Source organism: Sinohyriopsis cumingii, chromosome 6 (genome assembly GCF_028554795.1).
Source record: "Sinohyriopsis cumingii isolate HCF-2022 chromosome 6, ASM2855479v2, whole genome shotgun sequence".
In the NCBI taxonomy this organism is placed as follows: domain Eukaryota; kingdom Metazoa; phylum Mollusca; class Bivalvia; order Unionida; family Unionidae; genus Sinohyriopsis; species Sinohyriopsis cumingii.
Window position 1 is genome coordinate 164,548,608 of NC_142966.1, and position 15,185 is coordinate 164,563,792.

Below are 15,185 nucleotides of genomic sequence, written 5' to 3' on the forward strand. Positions count from 1 at the left end.
ATAAATCATCTCGTAGAAAGGTCAAGATTTTACAAATGAACTTTTCCTTGAGATGTTTTATTTCTGTAATGACCGATTGTATTAATAAAACCTCAGTTCGAAATAGTATCTGAAAAAATAAAGTACTCTACGTGTTTATTTATTTCTTGTTTATTTTTTTGACGACCAACGTTGGTAGGTACCCTCTCTGCTGCTCCCCCTGTTACCCAAATATTTTATCAATACCCACACGATATCTTGTTCTTGGATCATGTAAATTTATTGTTATAAATCCATGCGGGGTAGCTTGCGCTCGTGAGAAGAAATTTTTGAATTTAATTATATCCATGTCACCACCACACCAAGTTTGATGAATATTTCGCAACGTGTGTGTGTCTACGCCATTAAACACAACTAAAATGTTGCAGTTGTCTCTGATCACCTTCGGAATTTGTGTATATCGTTGAGTAACATAGATCACGTCTGTATTTTTGTGTCTACCTCGGGAAAATATTCTGGCTGGATTTGATTGTTTATCTAGCATCACATCGTCGTATACAACTAAATTATTAATAAATCCGTCTATGGAATCTATGGATGGTGCTTCATCAATATCGGTTATAAACTCTATAACATCATTATCTTCATCCAGTAATCGTGCGTTTTCATTGAAATCTTTAAGTACATCATAACATCGCTGATCATCAACGGATGGTGCTACTAAATACAATTTATCCCATTTCAACCATCTCATTATCAGATTAAGTAATAATTGCGTCTTACCCGATCCAGATGGTCCTATGATAATCATTCTGATGGAGTTCGGTAGCGCAGGATGATGCTTAACTGGCTCTCGCTGCCGAGTTGCTGAGAAATCAATTATATCCATATATATTATAACATGAATTTATATTGTTTACGCTGTAGAGTTAAAACTCCAACTACTGATTTAGCCACAGTTATAACAAAAAAAAAAAAAATTGCGTACGGTGGAAAATGTTCTATATGCGGTAGAAAGAAATTTTCGTTTTTACCTAATAAGCGCGGTGGTGATATTGCTAATTTGATGTCAAAGTTTCCAGGTGCTCCATGGGCTAAATACAGTGGAGAAAAACATCTACCAGTATATAATTATTGCGGTCCTGGTACTCGACTCGATATCAGGCTCGATAATCAAGATCAACCAAAACCAGGCGAGGAACCAATAAATGCTATTGATCGAGCTTGTCATGCTCATGATGTAGCTTATAAAAGTCAAAATCTACAAGATAGGCATATTGCAGATGTAAAATTAATTCATTCATTAAATTCTATAAAAAATAAAAATATTAGAGAATCATTAGCTAATTGGTTAGTAAGATCCTCGATGAAAGGTAAATTAGCGATTGGGGCTGGTAATTAATAATGGAATCAATTTATTATTCACCGAGAGGATACTGGAGAGGCAAAGCAGCAATTGGTAAACTCGCTGATGCAGCGGCGGTTAAACATTCTACTGCTAAAACGTGGTTATCTAAACAAGCAATATGGCAAATTTATCTACCACGTCCTAAACAAATTCAGTACGCGTATTTCGATGTCAGTGTTCCTAATGAAGTTCATCAAGCTGATATTCTGTTTTTACCGCATGATACTGTGCGTGGAAAAACGTACAAGTACGCGTTAACCGTAGTTGATGTTGCAAGTAGATATAAAGAAGCAGAGCCGCTATCAGCGAAAACATCATCTGAAGTAGCCGATGCGTTTGAACGAATTTATCAACGAGGTGGTGGACCACGAGGTGGTCTGCGATGGCCACAGTTACTACAGGTTGATCCTGGTAAGGAATTTCTTGGTCCAGTATCATCGCTGATGAAACAACATAATACCAAAATACGACGAGGTCATACTGCAATTCACCGTGATCAAGCAATTGTTGAGCGATTTAATCGAACACTTGCTGAACGGTTATTTGGATATCAATACGCGAGGGAATTTATTCAGGATAAAAGATCTCGCGAATGGGTGGCAAGATTACCAGGCGTGATAGCTGCATTAAATAATGAGATCACACGAACAACCAACATGAAACCCATTAGCGCGGTCACAAAAAAAAATATACCAACACAAGGAAAAGATGCTGGAAAACAAAAAATATTAGGTGATGTTACAGTCAGATATTTATATGAGCCTGGTGAACTTGAAGGTGGTAAAGCGAGAGCGACCGATCCTATTTGGAGTGTTACCACACACAAAATATCTACCGTGACAAGATCCACTGGGAGAAACGTAGGCGTTTCCAGACCTGCAATCTACAGATTAGATTCGGCCGCTCCTCAACGTGGATTTACACGTGAACAACTACAAATAATTCCCGCGGATACACAACTACCACCGCGATCACTTCAGTGATTTCGATCACTTAACTAGCACTAGCGCCAAGGGTGCCAGCGCCTCTACGTCGATTACACTCAAGACAGGTTAACATGGTATTTTCTCGTGTATGACCGCGACTATTATCTTTTCTATCTACGGTAAATTGTCTTGAATCATTACTCGAATATCGCCATAACATTATACAATTACAACTGGTGCAATGATTATTCTGCTGCTGTTTTAACTCAATAATAAATTCAACATCAAGATCAAAGTCACGTTTATTTTTTTTATCAGATTGTTTGTATCCGATTAATTTTTTTCTTATTATATCATCATCGATGATGTTAAATTTATCAACGATTTCAGGAATTATAATTCTACGTAATTGAGATATATTTCTGACCCTCGATACCGCTAAATAAACTAAATTTGACCACTCGATGCGATCGTCTACAATCCAGACTCGTGTATCAGAAATAGTTAATCCCTGAGACGAGTGGATGGTCATAGCGTATCCCAACACCCATGGAGATTTGTCAGCGTGTATTGCATCTTCGACCACACTGATATCAACGGCGACAATATCATTTAATACGAGAATCTGTTTCCTTGACTCTGTCAAGGGTCCTGGAATATCAACATTAATATTCTGTTTTCGTGTATCTGATGGTCTATAACATAACGGAACGGATAATTCTGAGTGTTTTTCTTTATGTAGTTGAAATAACTGTTGTTGTAAAGCGTCTCTGATTATTTTTCTACTTGCTACGATCAAATCGTTGGGTCTCCATGAGTTCAAAAAATCACTCATTGATGTCTCTGAGATCACTCCGCGTAATATTTCACACTGAATTTTGTTTGATTGTAATCTGATTAATTTTTTAAACTCCTTCAAATTTGCATCAAGAGCTCTATGATCATCATCTATTTCTTCGTAATAATCAACGAAATTTTTTAACCAATCATGTGGAGATGGTCCAACAAAGGGCGGCGGTTGACCATGATCGCCACACATTATTATGGCGGTATTTTTCGTCAACAACCAAACAAGAAACGTTTTTAATGTATCCAATGACACCGTGCATATCTCATCCCAAATAATTATTTTAGGTATATATTTTTCTCCCATCCGTTCAGGAGTCCATGTATCCCCGCGCCACCGAAAGAAACTATGATACGTACACGATTGTACTTGCCGCTGTTTCATCTCACGTGCAAGTCTATGTGTGGGTGTCAGCACGATTATATCTGAATTTTTAAAAACATTAATCGTTCGAGTTGTTTTGCCGCATCCACCAGGTCCATTGAGATATACTGTCTTATATCTGGTTATTGGATCACTCAACGATGGTGCCTTCGACATTTCTGATATTTTATTACCCTCACGATAAAAATCTCTCACTGGAACATCTGCTGATTCTACATAATTGTGTAATAGTTCCTTTTTTATTCTCCACGAACCCCATCGTTCATCATCACTTGTAAATTTCATAACAGATTCTAAATATTTACTTGAAATATAAAACGAATCTGTTGCGACTCTGACTGCGGTCTCAGGAAATCTATTAATCATCGATAATAAATTTATAGAAACATAAGCCAACATGGAAGATCTTAGATGAGTATATTGCGGGGATACGTCATTTATGTAACTAACGATCGTACCTAATTTTGTTCCGTCGGATAAATAAACACTCTCTCGATTTACAAACGTATTTTTCGCCGTTGTATCAGCGATTATAAAATCGTACTCGGCATCATCTAGAATTAATCGTGCGTGATGTCTTTTATAATCATATGCACCACCTTGAGTAAATTTTCCTATAATTTTTCTACCGAGATCTTTTGCGGTTTTGAGTTTATTAGGAATATCATCCTTAAACTCGCTGATAACTTCAGAATCTGACATGGGCAACCAAACTTTGGTCTGTGCATGATATGATATAATTGCCTCACTGACCACCAACGATGTCAGTATCGCACAATCTAGCATATATCGCAACAAAACTATGGGTGCCCAACGTTTTTCACAAAAATGTCTACCAAACCAAACATAACAAATCTTGTGAAGATTTTCGTTAAGCTCGAATGATTCAATACAGGCGAATCTAGTCAGATCAAAATCAGGTAATGGTCCATTAATTGCCACTCGCGTCATCTCGTTTGTAGGGTGACCAAATCTTTCAAAGTACACGAACAATCTCCGTATCCCAGAAAACTTCCTGGATAACATGCAACCATATCAACCGAAATAACATCATTGTAATTGTATTTGGTATTCCATAATCCGCCATGTCCATATTCGACGCAACTTGCGCGTACGTCCTCGAGTAAATCAAATCGTGTTGGTTTCCATGAATTTCGTTCTCTGGCGAAATGAGCCGCAACAGATGGAACGGTAAAACAATTAGTTAGTAATTTGTCAGTATTTTCCGCGTGCTTGCACTGTAAAAACGTCGCAAGATTTTTCATCTCGTCATGGAGGGATTCTGTGCGATATATTTCACCGTTCGGTTTGACAAACTGATCAAATTCACCCTCCTCATTACTTTTAAATAACCATACCGATACAGGATCGGTTTTACTTATTTCGTTGATAAAATCAAACATACTATCTGCCCCAGAATTATCTGCCACAGAATTATCTGCCACAGAATTATCTGCCACAGAATTATCTGTGGGGTAAAATCTAACAGTTCGATCACGTGGAAATATTGTTACCGCGTTAGTCCATGCGTGCGCGTTATGATCGATAATATTTATTGGAGCTCCCTTCGATTTATATTTCGACTGGTACAGTACTTCTCCCGTTATTGTCGCTACGGTTATTGGAAATTTTAATATTTTTCCTAACTCAGCAACATCTTTTATTGTAGCACCGGTATCCTTAACTGAATCAGCCCACGAGTTTATTTTTTCACGCCTTAAATCGGTTAATCCATTTCCACGCATCGCGTTTGTAAAGTGTTCTATTACTCGTTCAGCCACACAATTTAACCTTGAAAATTTCATCGGCGCTAGTTTATCAACGTTGGGTTTTTTATTTATCTCATAGATTCCATAAATAACCGCCGTTACAGGATATGCTCGCTCATAATACGGTTTGTCAATACCCGTCAGTAGACCCGGTCTGGAATTTTTACTTAATATGATAGTTTTATTATTACCAAGGACAGGATCATATTTGTCACGGATAATCCAACTACCTGTTTCTGTTAATACAATAAATTTTACTCTGAAGAAATATTTTTGATTGCCCTCGTATTCAGCGATGTAGTTAATGATAGTTGCCGCTCGCTTGTCATTCATTGTAGCGTCCTTGACAGCTTCCTTGACTTTGTCGACACTGACTTTGCCAGTGTTGCGTATAATCTTGAACGTTGACCATGTATGAGATGCACCATCCGTGTAAAATTCTTTCTTGGCGTCGTGAATTTTCGAGATCAAACTTTTATTTTTCGGATCAACCAGATCTCGTACTGGCAAGTCAGAAGATAATCTGTCAAGGTTGAATTTATATTTAACAGGCCTAGTTTGGGATAATCTCTCAAACTCGTTCATATAATTAAAACAAATATTTAAATAAAGAAAATTATATATATATATACAATGTCCCAATGCAGATGGTTGATGATCGGCTCAGTAAATCGATGCAACAAATCCTGTAGAAGGGAATTTTGTTGGATACACTCACAAAACATACGACGAGGAAGTCTAGGACCAATACCATGTCTACGGTGTGGTATTGGAGTGCGAGGAAAGACAGAATTATGTGGGAAGTGCGGCGGGAAACGGTTCAGAGAACTTAAAAGATATTATGACAAAAAAAATAATAGCGGTGAAAACGCTATAAAATCCGTGAGGGATTATATATCAAGATTTCAGACAAACAATAATTTAAACGTATAATATTATTATAATGGAGCAAAATATATTTGTCCCACATCCTGTCATAACAAACTATGAATCAAATATTAATGGTATCATCAGACACTGCAAGTTGAAGAGACAAGTTGGTTATATTAATAATGTTGGTTATCTAATGTTCACATGCGGGGGGGGGGGGAAAGAAACATTATCTGTGTCATAGATTTACGTATTAATGTCATAATGGGATGATCAATGACGGTCTTGTTATTGATCATATTGATGGAAATCCTCAAAACAATAATTTATCCAATTTACAAGCTATCTCTCACAGCGAGAATAATACACGTGGAAATACAGGAAGATGTAAGACAATCGGAAAGAGGGCGGTAATTTCCACAAACATAGAAACTGGCAAAGTAATTATATTTCGTTCGACGTGTGCTGCTGCGAAATATTTTGATATTCACTCGCATTCAGTACAAAAAGTCGCAGAAAATATATATAAAACAGCTTTATCGAAAAAATATAAACAGAAAATTATCTTTCAGTATCAATAACTATCATCACCACATTATTAACTATCATCACCACATTGAATTAATTTTTTTAATTTATGTCACAGTAGGTCCTCCATACACTACTGAATTTTTGAGTATATAAGGGGAAATTACTTTGTAATATATAGTTTTCTTCGTAGATTTTTGATTTTTTATGATCGTAATTAGTCAGTTTAACTAATTACTCGTAGAAGTATTATTTATGTTTTTTAAATATTTCCCCATCATACAACATTACGAGAGATCATGATAATGTTATTGATCCGTAGGAAGCTGTGTGTGGAACAGAAACCGTTGTCATGGTAATCGACCTGCAGGTGTGTGTTCATGCCACTGTTATTATTGATTCTCAGTCTGCTTAGGAAAACCGCTGTTATAAATACAGAAACTGTTATTATTCAGAAACCGCTGTTATAAATACAGAAACTGTTATTATTCAGAAACCGCTGTTATAAATACAGAAACTGTTATTATTCAGAAACTGTTATAAATACAGAAACTGTTATTATTCAGAAACCGCTGTTTACTGTAAATATTGGTTCCTTAGCTATATAGCTAACTATATATTAACTTCCAAAACATATGTTCGTAACAAGGTTTGATAGCTCGATCAGTATGGTATTGGACTGTGACGCTCGCGGTCCAGGATCAAACCCCCATGGCTGACAATTTGTCGGTGGTGTACGCATAATTGCGATTTTTATAATGGGGGGGGGGGAACCGCAAAACCCCCCCCGCTCAGCAAAATTCCCACCCACAACATTGACTTGTGGGTGATACATATTTTCGTATCACCCACTGGATTAATTATTGTGGGTGGGATTTTGCTGAGCGTACATGTTTGTACTGTCCTTAGTTAGTGCCGTTCATTCATAATCTGAGCTCGCTAATACACTCGATAGGGGCTCTTCATTCATTGTATATAACCATTTCATTGTATATATCCATTTCATTGTATATATCCATTTCATTATATATATGTTATATGTATATCCTCTAAACTTGGTAGATTGCGGTGGCAAGCTACGAGTTTAATGAGGATTGTGCCGTCCTTAGTTAGTTATGTGTATATCCTCTAAACTTGGTAGATTGCGGTGGCAAGCTACGAGTTTAATGAGGATTGTGCCGTCCTTAGTTAGTTATATGTTATGTGTATATCCTCTAAACTTGGTAGATTGCGGTGGCAAGCTACGAGTTTAATGAGGATTGTGCCGTCCTTAGTTAGTTATATGTTATGTGTATATCCTCTAAACTTGGTAGATTGCGGTGGCAAGCTACGAGTTTAATGAGGATTGTGCTGTCCTCCCTCTTGGGCCTCTAGACCGTTGTTTGGCGGGTTAGGGGCTCTCGTAGAGGGAATATTTGCCTAATGAACTTGGTAGATTGCGGTGGCAAGCTACGAGTTCTTGGTTGTGCTGTCCCTGAAACATCCCGACGAACTCGCTAATACACTCGATAGGTGTTCTAGGGATATTTTTTTTATTTTAAAGATTTATATATTATATAATGAACCATGAAAATATCAATGATGTAATTGTCGCTATTAAAAAATTGAAAAAAGATGGAATTAATATATCTGATGAACTTAATCCTGAAAAAATAGTTTCTGACTTTGAGATTTTACAAGAACGTAAAACCCAGGGGACACACACACTATCATCTGAATACAGGCTCATGAAACGGATTCAATCGGCAATGTTTCAGTCGCTAGCTACCGTAGAAGATGATCATGTGAAGGAGTTCGTTCCTCTTTCTACCGCCGTAGAAAGAATTAAATCGTTATTATCCCACGAGTATGAGGCAAAGAAAACGATTAGTACTCGCATAAGACTATTAAGAAAAATTATGTCAGATCGTGAAACGATCCAGAGTAGTAATTCCGATGAAGATGACTGAGATCTTTGATCAGAAATATTATTCTGAATTTGATGGGTTAGTAATTTGTTTTTTTTTTTACTGAAATTTAACAAATTTGTACAAATTTCTTAATTTTGACTACCATTTACCCCATCAAAAACATAAAATTGTACAAATTTCTTAATTTGACTACCATTTACCCCATCAAAAACATAAAATTGTACAAATTTCTTAATTTTGACTACCATTTACCCCATTAAAAACATAAAATTGTACAAATTTCTTAATTTTACAAATTATTTATTTCTGAATTAATTTATTTATTTACTGAATTAATTTATTTTTTTTTACTAAAATCAAGAAAAATGCACGAATTACTTGATTCTGACGGGGTAGTTGGTAGTCAAAATCAAAGAAAAATGCACGAATTACTTGATTTCTGACGGGGTAGTTGGTAGTCAAAATCAGGAAAATTGAGCAATTTCGTTGTATTTTAGTAAAAAAAAAAAAAAATCTCTGTAAAAATAATATTATTAATAAATAAAATTAATTTATAATAAATAAAATTTATTAGGAACAATTTGACAAGGTTAGAATTTGTTATTTCTGACGGGGTAGTTGGTAGTCAAAATCAAGTAATTCGTGCATTTTTATGTTTCTGACGGGGTAGTTGGTAGTCAAAATCAAGTAATTCGTGCATTTTTTATGTTTCTGACGGGGTAGTTGGTAGTCAAAATCAAGTAATTTGTACAATTTCAGTAAAAATCAGGAAAATTAATAAATCCTATTTTTTTTTTGTGATAGAAATTTTAATTTTTACTTTCATCGACCAGCTTTTTTAGTTGCCCAGGCCGATTAATTTGTACCAAACACAAATTTGTGCCAGTAATAATAAAATATTTTTTTAAGTTGATCGAATTTGAGTCTGATCTCTGTTACAAATGTTCTTCTAACTGTTAAGAAATCCTCGCGTGTAAAAACCCTCCATTACATGAAGATCTACGACAAAAGTCCTTAGGACAGAAATCCTTAGGACAAAAGTCTTACGACAAAAGTCTTACGACAAAAGTCTTACGACTTTACATACAGATTTATTACAAGCTCTTCTTCACGTATGTCAATTAAGCGATTAAGGTGGTCTGTGAGTTTAAAATTGATTCGTGTTAACATATTATTGTGACACCGCAAATACACGGGATTAGTTGGTTCTTGCACGATTAAACTTCCAGGGGGAACTTGTGGTGTGAACGTGTACAGGATGTATCCTTGTTGAGCTTGATTTGATCTTCCGAGATCTATTTGATAGCTGCCATCGATTACGTCACAAACCAGATTGACCGCGACCGTCGGTGTTATATTAACGATTCCCGGAGATACGTGTCTTCCGCCGCCATGTGGATCATTATCATATCTGAGAACAACTGCTAATGGTGCTAGTTTTTTCCACGCATCGAGTATTTTAGGAAAAAACTCATCAATGACATCACTGACAGATTTTCTTAATTTATCCGGATTATAATCAGGAAACTTAAACGTTGCAATGTCAGCTTCGGGTATTTTGTACTTGGCTGCGAAGGATTTTTTATAATCGCTTGATGACTTAAGAACCATATCTCTAATTCTGTTATAGATAACTTCAGAAGAATTAACTATATAATTTAAAACTTCTATGTACCTAATAATATTATCGCGCGCAGATGTTGAATCAAATAAATACTCTTGAAAACTATCACGTAAATTATTTACCTGTATTTCATGGTCTAAGTTTATTGAAGCAAATATAGAATCAATATCAAAAGCAATAACACGTTCATTAAGATTATACAAAAGAGCTCTAGGATCATATACAGGTGCTCCCCCCCTCCATCCTGGTTTTACTTCTATGTAATCTAACCATTCTGAACTCATTTTAATATCATGACGAAGACTGGTCTTTGACGTAAAATCACCCCTCGTTGGTTCTGGTGGTCCTACATACACCGGGGGAATTTCAGGCCATCCTAGTACGGATCTGATTGAAGATTGATAAATATCAACGGCATAATCAGGCGAGTTTATTTCAATCGTCGAGGACAGGGTGGGTTCATGAACATTAATTGATATTTTTGATTCTTTTCCCGTTATTGATTTTATTCTACGCGCAAAGTCCTCACTGATCTCTTCAATCTCATAACTGCCGGTTGGTATTCCAACAACAACCCAGTCAGGTGTTCCATCGGGTTTGTTCTTGTTAGCAAATACGAGTGAATTATTTGCTGGTGTACCATTAAATGATTTTGATCTGATATTTGGCCAGCTGTAATATACTCGTAATTGTGCTAGTGCTATTTCTTTTACTGGAATTACAGTGGGAAAATTAACACTAAATTCAGGATTAATTGAACTTACCGAGATCATCGTTATCTTTGGCGGAGTTGTGTTGGTCACGATCTGCTGGAGTAATTCTGTCATTATTGATACTTGTATCTTTAATACCGATACCTTCGTCGTATATTTTGGTTATCATTGAAATTTCGAAATCAGATATAATTCCATCACTGAGACTTGCTGATAACAACGAGGATAATTTCGAGTATGCTACCGTCGCTGTATGTAATTTTATTTTGTAATCGGATAATTTTTCGTTCGTACAAGTACATATTTTTTTGTGATGATATTAAGCACACCTGCAATAGTTGTTGCTGCTGAAATACAAATAGTTACAGCTACTGGTGCCATCGTTGTCAACGCTGATAATATTACACCGGTTCCAGCAACAACAGCGGATACTGAATAAACAATCACATCAACGATAACCAATCGTCGTCGATATTTTTTTACTTTTACTGTATACTGATCAACTTGATCTTTTAGCGCCGCCTGCCATTCACGCGCTTGATTGTATCTGTATTGTGCACCGTCCATATATATTTTTATACAGTAACCAATTGATGTGCTTCAGCTACAAATTCCAAACACCACCAGTAAGATGTTGCGGTTAATGTCCTATCAGCTGCTTCCAGAATAAATATTTCTTCGGTTCCGATATTTAATATAACAGATACAACCCCGGAAAACCTGTCTGTGGAATGACGCCATGGAAACGTTGTAAATATTTCAAATTTTGCAGCACTAAACACAGATAGCCTGTACACGCCAGTGCTTGTTGCGGTATATTTGATAGTATTATTTTGTTTTGACCATGTTGCAAATCCCGATGATACCGTGCATACGATGTTTGTGATATGCCCGGGAGTTATTTCAGCTGGAATTTTAATCAGATTGGTTTTATTGATAATCTCAGGAATTCCCGCTACGATGTCTAGCTGTGTTCGTTTGATCGTGTCTAGGTTACTTTTGATATCAACGAGTTTCATGTCAATGACGGAAGGAGTTCCAAAGAACTTATTTATGGCATCATCGGTTTTCTGAAAATTTCTTCGAAGCCTTGTAAAACCGGTTACGTGAACATCATATTCGGCCCGCAGCGTGGATAGTTTTCCATCCACGTCGTCGACGTATAGTTTGTTTGCGACGTCGTTGTCAGATTTTGGAGCTGTTACAGCTACTATTTTGTTCCCGTTCATGCTAAGTTCACCTGTCATCGTGTCACCGGTGTTTCTCACGCGATTAGCAACACTTTTTGCAATTTCATCTCTGATGGTTTTAAGTGACATACTTGAATCTCTGATTCTACCACCGTCAGTAAACACGGGAATATTATCTGTAACTGCACCGAGTACTCGCCGGACTATATCATTCCATTTGATATTGCTGGTTTTTAGTTTACCATATCGATCTTGAAAAATAACAACTTCATCTGGGTCAACTCCAGCAAGGTTCATAATATCAGCAAGGTCATCTTTAGTCGCATACTTTGACAGATCAACGTCGGATTTTATTTTCTTACTAGTAGAAGATCTTCCGTAAATGTCAACCATTATAATAAGATCCGTTGTTTAAAATGCTTTACGCGCAACAAATCGGTTGCTTGTATAATCGTGCACGACTTTATGTGGCGGCCTGGATGATTTTGATATAGCGTCGAGTACATTAATTACTTCACGGCCGCATATTGGCGGATCTGTCTTTGTTTGTGTGGGTAGCGTTGAATACCAAACTTTGGAACCTCTGGTTGTTGCGTGGAGTGGTGCGACATACTTGATAAATTCAACAGGTGGAGCTAACCCGTACGAATCAAAATAAACAATTCCACGCGGATCAACCGCGTATGATACCCAATGAGTACCAGGTCCGGAACGTTTGTCAAGATTAATAATACCTGTTTCAAGTTTGTTTGGTTGTTTCGGTAATTGATCTCGCATAAAAACACCTCTAAAGGCGGATATTTTTAATTTTTTAGCAGCATCAAGTAAATCAAAATTTGATGCTGGAACGTCTAACGAAATGACCCTGGAAGCCTTAGGCCTCTCCCCCAACGAGATCCTGGCAATCGTAAGCCGCGTCCCTTTTTTTTGTTATATCGTCCACCAGTAACTTTTTCGAAAATTTTTTTACCCGCCGCTCCAGCAACACCTAACGCGGCCGCTTTTGCTACGGCTGGAGCAGCTGCAGCTAGTAATGCCGGAATGGCAGCGAGAAATGGGAATATACCACCGGTTTTAACCATGTCTTTGATGGCGCTCGGGGAGAGATGGAATTGAACTCCAGTTTTTGATTCTAGGGCTTTATTGAAATGTTTAATCTGATTATTTGTCAACGATAATTTGTTTGGACCACCACTAATCTGATCTCGTTTTAGTGATATTTTAGTTCCACATTTGTTGGCGGTTTTTGATTGAAGCTTTTTTACCTGACCCGGAGTCAGAGTAACATTAACATGACTATACGACATTTTTATATAAATAATATTTTTCTAAATAACACGATTAAATATTTTCCACCGGTGCATCAACAACTCTCATTCGACCACTACCACCTTCAAGTAACATGGCTTTGTCGCTAAGTATGACCGCGATCGCTCTGTAATCAACACCACCGGTATTTAATGTTGCTTTGAGATGTATATCAACGACAGATTGTTTTGATAGATCAAGATGTTCTAATGAAAAATAATAAATCGGGTACAATTTTTTAAAATCTAGTTGTGATATTTGCAACCCAGTATCAACATTTTGATCACGTCCCATAAATGACATCAAACGATGATATGCACGTCCTATGTGATTTAATGCATAATTTAGTTGTACATTTTCTGTTGGTTCCTGTTGTCCGTTTATCCGTAAGGAAATATCTGTGAGACCTAGTTGGTCAAATATCATATGAGAGTGAGTTTGTGAGTTTAAACGATCGGTTCTCTGAAAAGCAATAAAAATATGTCGTGGTGCAGAAACACCCTGTTGTGATGCTATATGCCATGTAAACTGACCGTTAACGTTAGTTTGCATACTGTCTGTGCTTGTTGTTAACCATGACAACAAGGATTTACCACCTGCATCCATGAAATAAATCAATTTTTGTTCTCCTGCGATCGTTGGAGTCATTACCGGCATCCACAGTGAAAGTTTCGATAATATTACTTTACCAGCGTCACCAACGGGTCTCCACACAGCATCATTATCATCGTTCTTTCTTACAAGAACAACCGTGTGTCTAGCTCCAAAAATAACCTTTTTAACATTCCTGCAAAATCCAAAAATATGCGATAGTGGAATTGTACATGAAAAACCTCTATTGCCTCCTAGCAACATATTTCTACGTGCTGCAAATCCCAAGTTGAAATTGTCATTAGAACCATGAACCACCGACCACACATCAGCATCATTGTTATCGGCAAAATTTCTTGGTCGTCTTATATTGTACGGATTACTTTCAGGGTTATCGGAGTTATCTTTCACAAACATCATTGTGGGACCTGCTGATCTTGTATAATCATCAGAATATCTTGCTAATCCTATTATTGTTGTAGCAACGTCGACATCATTCTGAATTGATTCAATATTTTTTCCATCAATCATATATGTGGCGCCACTAAATAATGCCATGATCCCGTTGTTGACAAAACCAATTTTTACTGGATCTAAGTAATTAGTATCATCCGTTTTTATAATTGTACCTTCTACCTCAAGAAAGGCATCAGCGGGTAAAAAGTATCTACTTGTGTCATGAACTTGTAGTTCAATTCTTCCACGTTGATCTGGTTGTTTTGCGTCATAGGAATAAAATTGATAATCACGTACCGATTCATCCTTAAGGACGGATGCTTCCATGTCAAATGCTGTGTCGGATACGCGCTTGAACATTTTATTATAATTATTTTTCGTCTAACACGTTGATCACCGCCTTCGGGAAATTCCACCTCGGAAAGTTCCACCTCGGGAAGTTCCACTTCCTGATATCAAACTTGAGATATTATTTCCAGATTCACCGAGTCCTTGATCTGCTAACGCCGTTAGTTTTTGATTTGCAGCCTGATTTATTATTTTGCTTACGTCTGCGGGCATCGCCTCAGTACTTGCCAGTTTCACCGGTGGTTGTTGTTTTCGTCGCAATAATCGTGCTAATCTTTCTTTGATCGCCGAGAACGCCTTACCAGCAACATTGACCATTGCACCAGGAGCTTTA